The following is a 13,610-nucleotide window of genomic DNA, read 5'->3' as shown; positions in this document are numbered from 1 at the left end:
TTTGTTATTTTCTGCATTTTTATAATAGTCATTTTAACAGATTATGACATTTTTCGATTCCGCAAATAAGTGAAACCACACAGTATGTGTCTTTTCTTGGCTTATTTCACTTAGCATAATGTTCTTCAGTTCTATCATAAGGGGCTAATATCCAAAATATATAAGAAACTCAACTCAATAGCAAGAAAACAAATAACCCAGTTAACACATGGGCAAAGGATCTGAACTGATATTTCGCAAAAGAGATACAAGTGACCAACCGATATATGAAAAATATTCAACATCTCTAATCATCAGGTAATTGCAAATTAAAATCACAATGGGATTATCACCTCACACCTACTAGAAAGGCTGTGTCAAAAAGACAAATGATAACAAGTGTTAGTGAGGATATGGGGGAACAAATGAACCATTGTACACTATTGGTGGGAATGTAAATTAGTACAGCTATTTTAGAATATAGTATACAGGTTCTTCAAAAAACTAAAAATAGAATTACTATGTGATCCAGCAATCCCACTTCTGAGTATATATCCAAAGGAATTGAAATTGGTATGTCAGATATCTACACTCCCATGTTAATTTCAGTATTTTTCACAATAGCCAAGACATGGAAGCAACCTAAGTGTCCATCAACAGATGAACAAATAAAAGGTGGTATATATACAAAATTTTAAAAAGGAAATGTTATCATTTGCAACAGTATAGATTCATTTTATGTGTTTTTGTGCTTTATACATATTGAACCCTTCAGTATGCATTCTTATATCTAGTTTTTCTCAATATTATGTTTTAGAGGTTCATTCATATGGTTGAACATAGTTTTAGAATGTTCACGTTCATTTCTGTTTATTGTACATTCCTTCAAAGTAATACTAATTGTATCCAATCTACTACTGAGGGTAAATTGGGTAGTTTCTCTATTTTTTAGCTGTCCAAAATATGGTTGCTATAAACATTCTAGCATATGTATTTTGAAGAACATATATATGCTCTCATGAACTTTAGCTTCCCCATCTCTGCCAAGCTCGAAGCTCCTGATTCAAAATTTTACTAACAGAAGACGACAGGATTAATTGTGATTCTTAAACATCAAGTATGGCCAACATAACTTAGGATGGCCCCCACCTTCACACCCTGTATAATGTCCTTTCCTGGAGTGTGGCAATGATCTGTAATTTGTTTCTAACTAGTAGAAGATGAGAAAGATGATGGGATGTCACTCCTGTGATTACATATGTGCTCACACGCACAAACACACATGCTGTAAAAGGGCCTTCAGAGAGGGCCACATGGCAAGAAACTGCAGACAGACTCTAATTCCTAAAAGCAGACTTTGGTCCACAGTTGGCAAGAAAATGGGAACTTGAGTTCTACAGCTGTGAAGGGGATGAAGCCTATCAACAAACTGAATGAGCTTGGAAATGGATTATTCCCCAGTGGAGATTCTAGATAAGAACATTGGCTGACAGCTTGACTGCAGCCTTGTGAGACACCACGCAGTAAACCTACTTAAGGCACATCCAAACTTCTGAACTATGGAAACTGTGAGATAATAAATGTATGCTGTGTTAAGTCACTAACTTTGGGGTAATTTGTTACACAGTGTATTTGTTTCCTATTGCTGCTGTAACATATCATCACAAACATATGACTTAAAACAATCCACTATTGTCTTATTCCAGAGGTCAGAAATTCTAAAAACCAATGTGCTAGCTGGGTTGGGCTCCTTCTGGAGCCTCTAGGGTAGAGATCACTTGCACTCCTTAACTCATGGCCCCTTTCTCCATCTTCAAAGCCAGTAGTACATCAACTTCGGGTTTTTGTCTATCTCTATGACCTCTGCTTCCTTCATCATACCTTTATTTTGACTCTGACTTTCTCACCTCCCTCTTATCAAGACTCTCATGATAATACTGCACCCACCCAGATAAATCAGAATTCTCTCTCCATTCTTAAGTTAGTCACATCTGCAAAGTTCATTCTTCCATATAAGGTAACATTAACAGGTTCTGGGGAATGGTTTGCAGATATCTTTGAGGGGGTCGTTCTGTCTACTACATACTGCAATAGAAAATGAATGTAGGTGCCCAAGTTATGATGGCGTTAAGTCCTGATAAAGCATTCCAAGTTGATAATATTGTAAATCGAAAGTGTGTTTTTGCACTTTCATGTTAAATCATTGTGTTAAATTTAAATAGGGTCCTGGAAATCAGGGCATACATATATATACCATTTAATTTATTTTTTATTTCAATAGGTTTTTGGGAACAGCTGGTGTTTGGTTACATGAATAAGTTCTTTAGTGGTGATTTCTGAGATTTTGGTGCACCCATCACCCAAGCAGTATACACTGTACCCAATGTATAGTCTTTTATTCCTCACCCCCCCTACCTTTACCCCAAGTATCCAAAGTCTATTGTATCATTCTTAGATCGTACATATATATTTCTTGACTGTTTTGAAAACATCCTAAGATCTTCTCTTTCCTCCCCTCATACCACATTCGTCTCTAAATTATTTTGGTTTTTATGTTCTTTAGGTTAGTTTCCTTATTTTTCATTGTTAGTACCATAATAAAACCTCATCAGCTCTAATCTAGATTATTGCAACAGCCTGAGAGAAGTTAGCAGAGACCTCATTTCCCTCTCTCATCACTCCTATTCAACACAGTATTGGAAGTTCTGGCCAGGGCAATCACGCAAGAGAAAGAAACAGAAGGTATTCAGTTAGGAAAAGAGGAAGTCAAATTGTCTCTGTTTGCAGATGACACGATTATATATTTAGAAAACCCCATCGTCTCAGCCCAAAATCTCCTTAAGATGATAAGCAACTTCAGCAAAGTCTCAGGATACAAAATAAATCTGCAAAAATCACAAGCATTCCTGTACACCAAGAACAGACAAACATAGGGCAAAATCATGAGTGAACACCCATTCACAATTGCTACTAAGAGAGTAAAATACCTAGGAATACAACTTACAAGGGATGTGAAGGACCTGTTCAAGGAGAACTACAAACCACTATTAAAGGAAATAAAAGAGGACACAAACAAATGGAAAAAGATTCCATGCTCATGGATAGGAAGAATCAGTATAATCAAAATGACCATACTGCCCAAAATAATTTATAGATTCAATGTTATCCCTATCAAGCTATCATTGACTTTCTTCACAGAATTGAAAAAAACCTACTTTAAATTTCATATGGAACTTAAGAGCCCATACAGCCAAGACAATCCTAAGCAAAAAGAACAAAGCTGGAGGCATCACGCTACCTGTCTTCAAACTATACTAAAAGCCTACAGTAACCAAAACAGCATGGTACTGTTACCAAAACAGATATATAGACCAATGGAACAGAACAGAGGCCTCAGAAATAACGCCACACATCTACAACCATCTGATCTTTGACAAACCTGACAAAAACAAGAAATGGGGAAAGGATTCCCTATTTCATAAATGGTGCTGGGAAAACTGACTAGTCATATGCAGAAAGCTGAAACTGGATCTCTTCCTTACACCTTATACAAAAATTAACTCAAGATGGATTAAAGACTTAAACGTTAGACCTAAAACCATCAAAACCCTAGAAGAAAACCTAGGCAATACCATTCAGGACATAGGCATGGGCAAAGACTTCATGACTAAAACACCAAAAGCAATGGCAACAAAAGCCAAAATAGACAAATGGGATCTGATTAAACTAAAGAGCTTCTGCACAGCACAAGAAACTATCATCAGAGTGAACAGGCAACCTACAGAATGGGAGAAAATTTTTGCAATCTATCCAACTGACAAAGAGCTAATATCCAGAATCTACAAAGAACTTAAACAAATTTACAAGAAAAAAATAAACAACCCCATCAAAAAGTGGGTGAAGGATATGAACAGACACTTCTCAAAAGAAGATATTTATGTGGCCAATAAGCATATGAAAAAAAGCTCATCATCACTGGTCATTAGAGAAATGCAAATCAAAACCACAATGAGATACCATCTCACATCAGTTATTATGACAATCATTAAAAAGTCAGGAAACAACAGATGCTGGAGAGGATGTGGAGAAACAGGAAAGCTTTTACACTGTTGGTGGGAGTGTAAATTAGGTCAACCATTGTGGAAGACAGTATGGCAATTCCTCAAGGATCTAGAACCAGAAATACCATTTGACCCAGCAATCCCATTACTGGGTATATATCCAAAGGATTATAAATCACTCTACTATAAAGACACATGTACACGTATGTTTATTGTGGTACTGTTCACAATAGCAAAGACTTGTAACCAACTCAAATGCCCATTAATGACAGACTGGATAAAGAAAATGTGGAACATATATACCATGGAATACTATGCAGCCATAAAAAAGGATGAGTTCACGTCCTTTGCAAGGACGTGGATGACACTGGAAACCATAATTCTCAGCAAACTAACACAAGAATGGAAAACCAAACACTGCATGTTCTCACTCATGAGAATAAGAGGGAGTTTGAACAGTGAGAACACATGGACACAGGGAGGGGAACATCACACACTGGGACCTGTCGGGGGCTGGGGTGCTAGGCGAGGGATAGCATTCAGAGGAATACCTAATGTAGGTGATGGGTTGATGGGTGCAGCAAACCACCATGGCACGTGTATACCAATGTAACAAACCTGCACATTCTGCACAGGTACCCCAGAACTTAAAGTATAATAATAATAATAATAATAAATACTGCCAATCAACTTAACCTAATTTATAGAGCAAGCACTCTATCCAACAGCAGAATGCAAATTATTTTCAGGTACACATAGAACATTTATCAAGACAAACCATATTCTGGGCCATAAAACAAGTCTCAATACATTTCAGAGGATTCATGTCATAAAAAGGATATTTTGTGTCCACAATGGAATTGCATTCTAAATAAGTAGTAGAAAAATATCTGGAAAATCCCCTAATATCTGTAAACTAAATAACATACTTCTAAATAACCCATGAGTCAAGGAAGAATTCCAGAGAGAAACTAGAAAGTATTTTGACCCAAATAAAATTGAAAACACAATTGATCAAAGTTTGGGGTTACTGCCAAAGTAGTACTTAGAGGGAAATTTATAGCACTCACTGCCTGTGTCAGAAAAGATGAAAGATCTCAAATCAATGACCTCACCTTCTACCTTAAGAAACTAGAAGAAGGGCATATGAAATTCAAATTAAGAAGAAGAAAGTAAAAAACCAGAGTAGGGAAGACAGGGAGGGAAGAAATACAAAGAGGCAGGAAGACACTTTTGGCAGGTGTTGGATATACTCATCATCTTGATTGTGGTGATAGTTTGGCAGGTATGTACATATGTCAAAACTTATCAAAGAGTATACTTTCAATATGTGCAGTTATATTATATATGTCAGTTCTACCTAAATAAAGTTGCTTTGAAAACACAATCCAGATAGAACAGTGTTATCTTTGTTTTAATTTAGCAGTTTATCTCTTTAAGTATCTATGCAATTTCTTGAGCCTTTTCCCTGCTTAAGAATGATCCACCACAAAAGTGAAGAAGATGACAATGCAGGTGGCTATTTGCCAAATAGATGTAATAAAACCTGACTCTGCTAACTTCACAGGGTTCTGTGAAGATCAAAAGTGATAATGAACAGAGCTCATTACAAAGTTAGAACGTGTTATAAAAATGTAAGGGCTTATCTCTCTAGTTTCAGGTTTCCTGGTGAAGTGAATAATAAAACTAACTAGAGCCAAATTTGGAAGTGAATAAAATTTGTCTTTGATATTCTCTCTCCCGGCCCTGATGCCCTCATGCTGTAACTCCCAAAGCCAGGGAAAGTGTAACCAGGGCCTTGTTCTGCCAACTCTTTTTCCTTTTCTTTCTGCTAAACTCGTATCAAGCTTTTGGTCTCTCCTGGAGATCCTACTCTCAATTAAATGACAGGGGGTGCTAAATGAGCAATTCAAATAAGTGAATTTCTTAAAAGCTATTACTTATACGTTATCTTTGTCTCCGATTAGCTTACTATGCCTTAACACTGGCTAAATTTTACCAATATTAACAAAATTCTTTATTAAGTGGCCCTTACTAGGGCATTTGGAGGTAGATAGCCCCTTAATCAGTTTATCCTTTCAGAGACCGAACCCTTTTTGGAAACTCCTTCTGTTGAATGTACAATGCTAGAGTTTTCTGCTCTAGTTATTTTATCATAAGCCAGGGATCTATTACATGAGCATTCCTAGAACGCCTATAAATCTCTTCCCTCTCCCCCAACCCATGTGTGCACACCTTTAAAAATAATAAGAAAACAAAGAAGCTCCAATCAGTAACAGCATTGCAATGTTCAATTCCATCCCTTATATATCACATTGGGATTATAATTAAATCGTTAAAATGCATTGCTAATCTGTAAATCTGGACTAATTAGCATAAGTGTACTCGGTAATTACTAAGCACAGGGTGTGTGCTTGTGACTTTAATAGACTTTTGGACTATTAAGCCTGTCTGAATGCTGCTCCCCACATGATGGCTCAGGAGCTTCTAAAGGAGCTTTCCCCAGTTTTGTTCTGTATACCAGGACAGTGATATTGGTTTTACTTCAAAAAAGAAAAAAAAAAAAGAAAAGAAGCAGGTAATAGGTTCACACAGGTCACTACTAGATCTCCAGTAAGCTCTCTTAACCCGTTTTTGTTTTGTTTGTTTTTCACCTGGATCCAGTCTGAGATATTCTAGTTTGTCTTTTGGAATGAAATATAAAATATGGACTTATTGATAGGATCAGTATTCTGGGATCTTTCTGAGAAAATTATCATAAAAGATAATTTAGTCAGTTGGTAACTTCACTTGCCTAAATGTCCTTCAATCTTTCATCACCCAAATAATGTTGGGGGATGCTACAGTCACAAGTTTATTGCATTGAGAGTGGATGGATTTTGTTTGTTTTCATGCCATTAAATTTCAGTATGTCATTATTGTTCTAGGATGTAGCCATTTCTGGATACATCCAAGAATTCTTGACAGACATGCAATGTAAATGTGCACTGCACAGCTCCATTGTGAAGTAAGGGTCCATATCCTCATCAGTTAGCCACGCCTTGCCCTTCTCTTGCATTACTCTGTACTGCACACTTTTCTCTGGAGCCATAGGATTTGGTTACAGGTGCTTACTCCCGTTCACCAGGGTCCCAATTCACCAGCCTCCTCATCCCTGATCACAAAACTGAGTGGGAAGAAAACCATCTCTTCTTTCTTCCTGTCTACCTTTTGTCATCTCCTACATTGGTATTATTCTGTCCTCTCTCTAGGCTCATGGTCTGGCAATGGGCTTTGCAGGAGACAGTAAGGTAACATGGAGGTCCTCACAAATTGGAAATAACTCAATACCTCATCCTGCCCTCTGCCCAAAGGTTACTGGATGGGTAAAGTGAGATTTTAAAACTTGGCTTATTTTCTTCCGAAACATGACCAATAACTAGGGAATCCTCTCAACCACTTCTTCCAAAAGAAAAAATTACAATGAAGGGGGAAAATGGGCTTTGGGAGTAGTAAAATGCTAAACACAACTTCTAAATTTAGAAGCAATAGACTTCCCTAAATTCTCCCTAAACTGACCAGCCAATGTGCTCCTTCCTTTCTTATATCTAAAAGGTTCCTTCTAACACTGTTCCTACAAGATCTTTGGGACCAATAAGCACCTTGATTAGTTTTGGGCTGTTATCAGATGTGGTCCCTTCCTATAGCCTTCATTTTCTAAGGTCCTGGGCTTTGGTATGTGGCTGTGACAGTTTTTTAAATATTATTATTGGCCAGGCATGGTGACTCACGCCTGTAATCCCAGCACTTTGGGAGGCCAAGGCAGGCAGATCACCTGAGCCTAGGAGTTTAAGACCAGCCTGGCCAACATGGAAAAACCTGTCCCTACTAAAAATACAAATAAAAAACAAAATTAGCCAGGTGTGGTGGTGGGCACCTGTAGTCCCAGCTGCCGGGGAGGCTGAGGCAGAAAAATTACTTGAACTCAGGAAATGGAGGCTGCAGTGAGCCGAGATCACGCCACTGCACTCTAGCTGGGTGACAGAGTGAGACTCCATCTCAATATATATATATATATATAATTATATATATATGTATTATTGCTAATCTACAGGGTGGGAGTAGATTCATCCTGGCATTTCCCCCCTCCCTTCCATTTATTCAAACAAGTAGCTCTTTGCTTACTCTCAGGAGAGGTGTGTGGCAGAGTAAAAAACGTAACTAGCTGGCAAATCATTCTAGTTTTTAAGTTCCAAAAGCTGAAACACTTAGGAGAAGGGGATTCTCTGGTAAAAACAAAATGTCTTAGCCTGAACTATGAATGGAGACCATTTTCCCCAATTTGGGGGAAGTAAGATAGGAGAGAGGAGTGCTCTCTACCCTACTTCTTGACCCTGCCTGCATGGCAGCAACAAGATGCCAGTGAGTGAGATCCATGGGTCTGCAGAAAAGAGGAATCCAGAACTCCCAACTTTCTGGTTACAGGTGAGGAAACAGCAAGTCCTTACAAAAGAAAACGCAACACAGACCCCAAATGATGGATGAGAGAATGTTGGCTGAGTGCATACCTACTAAGACCTCATCCTCACTCCTCACCTCCCCTCCGCTGCCTGGAAATCCTCTGTACCTGAACCCTTTTCAGTTCAGAAAGGCTTTGTCATTTCTGGTAAGAATCCACACTGTCAGTATAAGTTTGTAGTGAAAACTCTCTACTAGGACCTCAAAAATGTAGGTGTAGTCTTCTGTCTCTTAACTAGATGGACTGCCTATGGGTGTTTTTTTCAGTCCAAAGGACAAGAAGAGACAAATATTCCACATTTCAGACAGGAAGTACCAAAAAAGCAGAGACAAACCACGAGACATAGACAAAATCTGTACATTGCAAGACTCTTTCTAATCTTAATGTGTCAGTTCATTTTAAATTTCCTATTTGGTATAAAATATTCATTTTTGAATTTTGTTTTTTAAAATATGTATAATTTATGTTGGAATCTAGTATTGAGTAGCTTTTAAATTCTAAAAGATTAGTGAAAAGCACATTGTTTAAGAAAATAGGAAATGTTTTCAGTTTACCTTAATCTTAAAGAATGCGGCTGGACGCAGTGGCTCACGCCTGTAATCCCAGCACTTTGGGAGGCTGAGGCGGGCAGATCACAAGGTCAGGAGTTCGAGACTATCCTGGCCGACATGGTGAAACCCCGTCTCTACTAAAAATACAAAAATTAGCTAGGCTTGTTGGCGCGTGCCTGTAGTCCCAGCTACTCAGGAGGCTGAGGCAGGAGAATTGGAGGATCTCTTGAACCCAGGAGGTGGAGGCTGCAGTGAACCAAGATCGTGCCACTGCACTCCAGCCTAGGCGACAGAGCGAGACTCTGCCTAAAAAAAAAAAAAAAAAAAAAAAAAAAAAAGCAATGTCGTGCAGTACCTACAGAAAGCAAAATTGGGAACGAGGGCATAATTAATCTGATGCAAGGATCAGATTTCTGTACTGAAATAAACTACTCAAAGCTTTATGTAAATGAAACATAAACCATGGAATCTCAGTAGAAATTGCTATAATTCTAAAAATGTACTCTTTTATAAATTGTAGAAGAAATATATAATCTGGGAATGTTTCAAATCTACAGAAAAAATCAACTTAAAGCTTCTGGAAAAAGTTTAAAGATGTATTTTTTCAGGAATTACTATATTTTAATATAATCTGGTTCTATTTTCTTACATTTTTAATTGGTTTCTAGCAGTTTGAGTTCATACAGCAATAAAGTATTTATCCAGAAGCCTCCAAGAAACTGAAATTCTATAACGGGAATGTATACAATTAAAAGAAAGATACTGGTACATATATGCAAAGTAAAATTAGAGTGGTGAGCCAGGAATCAAAAGAGGGTTTGGGGGTAAAACCTTCAGAACTTATATTTATAAGTACTGTTTTTTTTAATTACATGGAATTCAAGGTATCATCTTGATTTCCAGCAGGAAAATTAAAGACTATGAATATCACTGCATTAAAATAATACTAATTAGAAAAATCATGTCATAAATTGCAAACTTTGGTTATCAGTACATAGTGTGATATATATAGTTTTTAAGGAAGCATTGCAATGTTATGAAAAAGAGAAGAACATGTAGCTCAGAAAATAAATCAAGAAGTTAGGAAGTTTTAAGATAAATACAGAATTCAGTAGAGTTCAACTGAATATGTGAAAATGTGAGGTTCTAATGTTACTAGAAATTAAATAATGAGAGTCAGAATTATTCAGTCAAAACTCATATACACGAACCTTGTACCATTATATATGAAACAGAATCTTGAAAATAGCATCTGAATCTTTACTGCCAGAGATTTAGGTGTGGAGGCTGACTGGATTTTCATTCATGACCCTGATGGAACATCCTGAACCCTATTTACGTTGTTTTAAGAGTGATTCCATAACCTCAAGAGGTGAAGAAGTCAGTGATTTAGCTCATTCCCCTGGGTTATATTAAACAGAACCTTGAAAACTGAGCATGTGAATCTTTTTATCATCTCTATGTAGAGAGGTAAGGGGACTCCCCCATTTTCTTTAATTCCTACCTCCACCAGGAAAAGCCTTCACTTTCTGAAAACTAAGAAATATCAACTACTGGCTGGGCATGGTGGCTCATGCCTGTAATCCCAGCACTTTGGGAGGCCGAGGCGGGTGGATCACCTGAGGTCAGGAGTTCGAGACCAGTCTGGTCAACATGGTGAAACCCTGTCTCTACCAAAAATACAAAAATTAGCCAGGCGTGGTGGCACACACCTGTAATCCCAGCTACTTGGGAGGCTGAGGCAGGAGAATTTCTTGAACCCAGGAGGTAGAGGTTGCAGTAAGCCGAGATTGTGCCACCGCACTCCAGCCTGGGTGACAGAGTGAGACTCCCTCTCAAAAAAGAAAAAAAAAGAAATATCAACTACTAAAAGACAAGGCCTTCAAATTGAAAGCAAACAAATAACTGAATGAAAATATCAAATACTTATTTAACCATACAGAATGAGGAGTTATGGATGATTCGGATAAAGAAAGGTGACTGTACATTCTTAGTGGGATGCAACTAAGAACAAAAAGAACTGTATAGAAAATCTTGAACTTTACTTTGTAAGTTTATTGTTTAATATTATATTGTTATTTTGAAACTATTCTTTTTTTAACCAGATTAAGAAAATAAGTAACTATATTTACTGTGTTCAAAATCAAAACTTTAGGAAGGAATTCTGTACCATAAGAGATAAATGTAAAATAACAATATGAAAAGAGAAAAATCACAAACCTTTTCTAGCTCTGTTCATTGAAATGAGCCAAGAGCAATGATAACCACACAGTGCCCCCTTAGCATTCAGATTCTGGTCTCTGATACTATTCTTTCACTAAAAGGAACCATGACTCCTTCAAACATGACTGATTCCATGTCTGGGGCAGAAAGGCACAAGGGGAGCCGGGAAAATAGGATTGTACCAGAAAGCAACAAAACTTTCAATGAGTATTGGCTCATGTTATAAAGAATGGAGCAAAAGTTTTTGAAGTCTTCAGCATTAAAAAGAAAATAATTACTATAGGTGACTGAAATACAGTAAGTCTATGAAAAACCATGCTTCCATAATGATACACAAAAAGAAACCATAACAGATGATTTCAAGAGTAGGTGAATAGAACAGAATGGCCAGGCACAGTGGCTCACGCCCGTAATCCCACCACTTTGGGAGACCGAGGCAGGTGGATCACCTGAGGTCAGGAGTTCAAGACCAGCCTGGCCGACATGGTGAAACCCTGTCTCTACTAAAAATATAAAAACTAGCCAGGCGTGGTGGTGGACGCCTGTAATCCCAGCTACTTGGGAGGCTGAGGCAGGAAAATTTCTTGAACCCAGGAAACGGAGGTTGCAGTGAGCCGACACAGTGCTACTGCACTCCAGCCTCGGCGACAGAGTGAGACTCTGTCTCAATTTAAAAAAAAAAAAAAGAACAGAATGCATTTCTATGGAGTTTTATTTCTCATTCATGAGGCATTATTGATTATTGTATCAATACAGAATATAGAAACTAGTAAATACATCAGTTGAAGGGCATTTTCTGATGCCAGGGGAATATCAGAATGGCCAATAAACTGCAATCTCAAGTCAGACAAAGAGAAATGAAATATCTGGAATTCAATTGTATATAAACGTAAGTATCCTTAAGATATGTATGGCCCTAAGAATATGAATCAACAGGAAAGGTATTAACATATCTCAAGAAACCATCAACTTCTACGTTCTTTGAGGAGAATTACATTACAATATCATAAGATTTTATCAACTCGGATGGAAACTACAGACTTATTATGTAATGTAATAACATTATCCCAGGGAAATGGGCTAAGTCACTGATCACTTACCTCTTGAGGTTATGGAATCACTCTTAAAACAACATAAATGGGGTTCAGGAGGTCCTATTAGGGTCATGAATGAGAATCCAGTTGGCCTCCATGCCTAAATCTTTGGCAGCAAATATCTTCATTGATTTGGTATGATAATTTTTCCCTAGGTGGGATAACACAGAATTAGGTATAGAGATGTTTAAAAGAAGTAAACTAATGTATTTATACGTTTGTGTTAAGAAGGAAGCTCTGTATATCTGATTATATATTCATGATACATGAGAGATTTCACCTTGTGACAGCCATGTAAATATAATTTGAAATGTTTAATTAATTAACAGTTATGATTTCAAAGTACAATCTTATTAAATTTTCAGTACTGAAACATCTAAGACCTTTAGGCATCTTATTTTTATAGATTTAATTTTTTAAAAGTATTTAGTTCCCAGGCAGATTTGCTTATCAGACCACTAAAATATTAAAAAGGACCACGCTCAAGGTGGGGCAGCTGCTAATGCTGCTTTTTGCACAGATACATGGACTGTCAGCCCTCTATCCTGTCCTCAGGTCCTATCTGCCCCATCCCCACAATGGGGTTCACCAAAAGGAACACTGCTTGGACAGTGTTCACTGCTGACAGTTCCTCAGCAGCCTGCCTTTCCTATCCTGTTTACCATATCCTGCCAGGAATCTTGTGACCTCTGAGTCCTTCCTCCCATCTTAGTCCAAGCCTCCCCCCATAGGGTACCCATAAGTAAAGGGCAGTAGATGATACAATAAATAAAAAATACCAAATTTATACTGGGATTTTCCAATATAGCCTCTCTCAGTATATGTCAGCTACTCTTTGTGCTACTTGTAATGCAGGAAAATTGCAACAAATGTGACATAGGACACAACTGGAGTTGAAGGCCCTTTACCTGCAAATTGATTTTATTGACTGTTTGCAGGTAGTGGGATACTCCCATGTCTGAGTAGTAATGTGCCTTTTTTTTTTTTTTTTTTCTGGATGGCCCAAGGCTTTCCTCTGCAATAGGAGGATAGTGTTATTACTGATTTTTTTTTTTTTTTAATATATGCTTCAGGAATACATTTTTTCACTGGAAAGTTCCTCTTAATATGAAATCAGACCAAGGCTTCTAGTTTATGGAACAAAATTTTCACCACCTATCTAAAGCTGTAAAAAACAAATTTCAGACACACACTCTTTACCACC

At 37.6% G+C, this 13,610-nt stretch overlaps 1 long non-coding RNA gene across 4 annotated transcripts in view; it reads right to left on the bottom strand.

The window, feature by feature from the left end:
- LOC103880880 overlaps positions 1 to 13,610 on the bottom strand; it is a 120,381-nt gene that overhangs the window by 10,062 nt on the left and 96,709 nt on the right. For all 4 annotated transcript variants that reach the window (XR_004180670.1, XR_004180669.1, XR_004180671.1 and 1 more), the window contains one exon: positions 12,413 to 12,557. This is a non-coding gene — a long non-coding RNA (uncharacterized LOC103880880). The remainder of the gene's footprint in view (positions 1 to 12,412; positions 12,558 to 13,610) is intronic.

The sequence above is a fragment of the Papio anubis genome, chromosome X (genome assembly GCF_008728515.1).
Source record: "Papio anubis isolate 15944 chromosome X, Panubis1.0, whole genome shotgun sequence".
Classification (NCBI taxonomy): Eukaryota; Metazoa; Chordata; class Mammalia; order Primates; family Cercopithecidae; genus Papio; species Papio anubis.
Note: the sequence above shows the minus strand (reverse complement) of the source record. Positions and strands in the feature narration are given on the sequence as shown.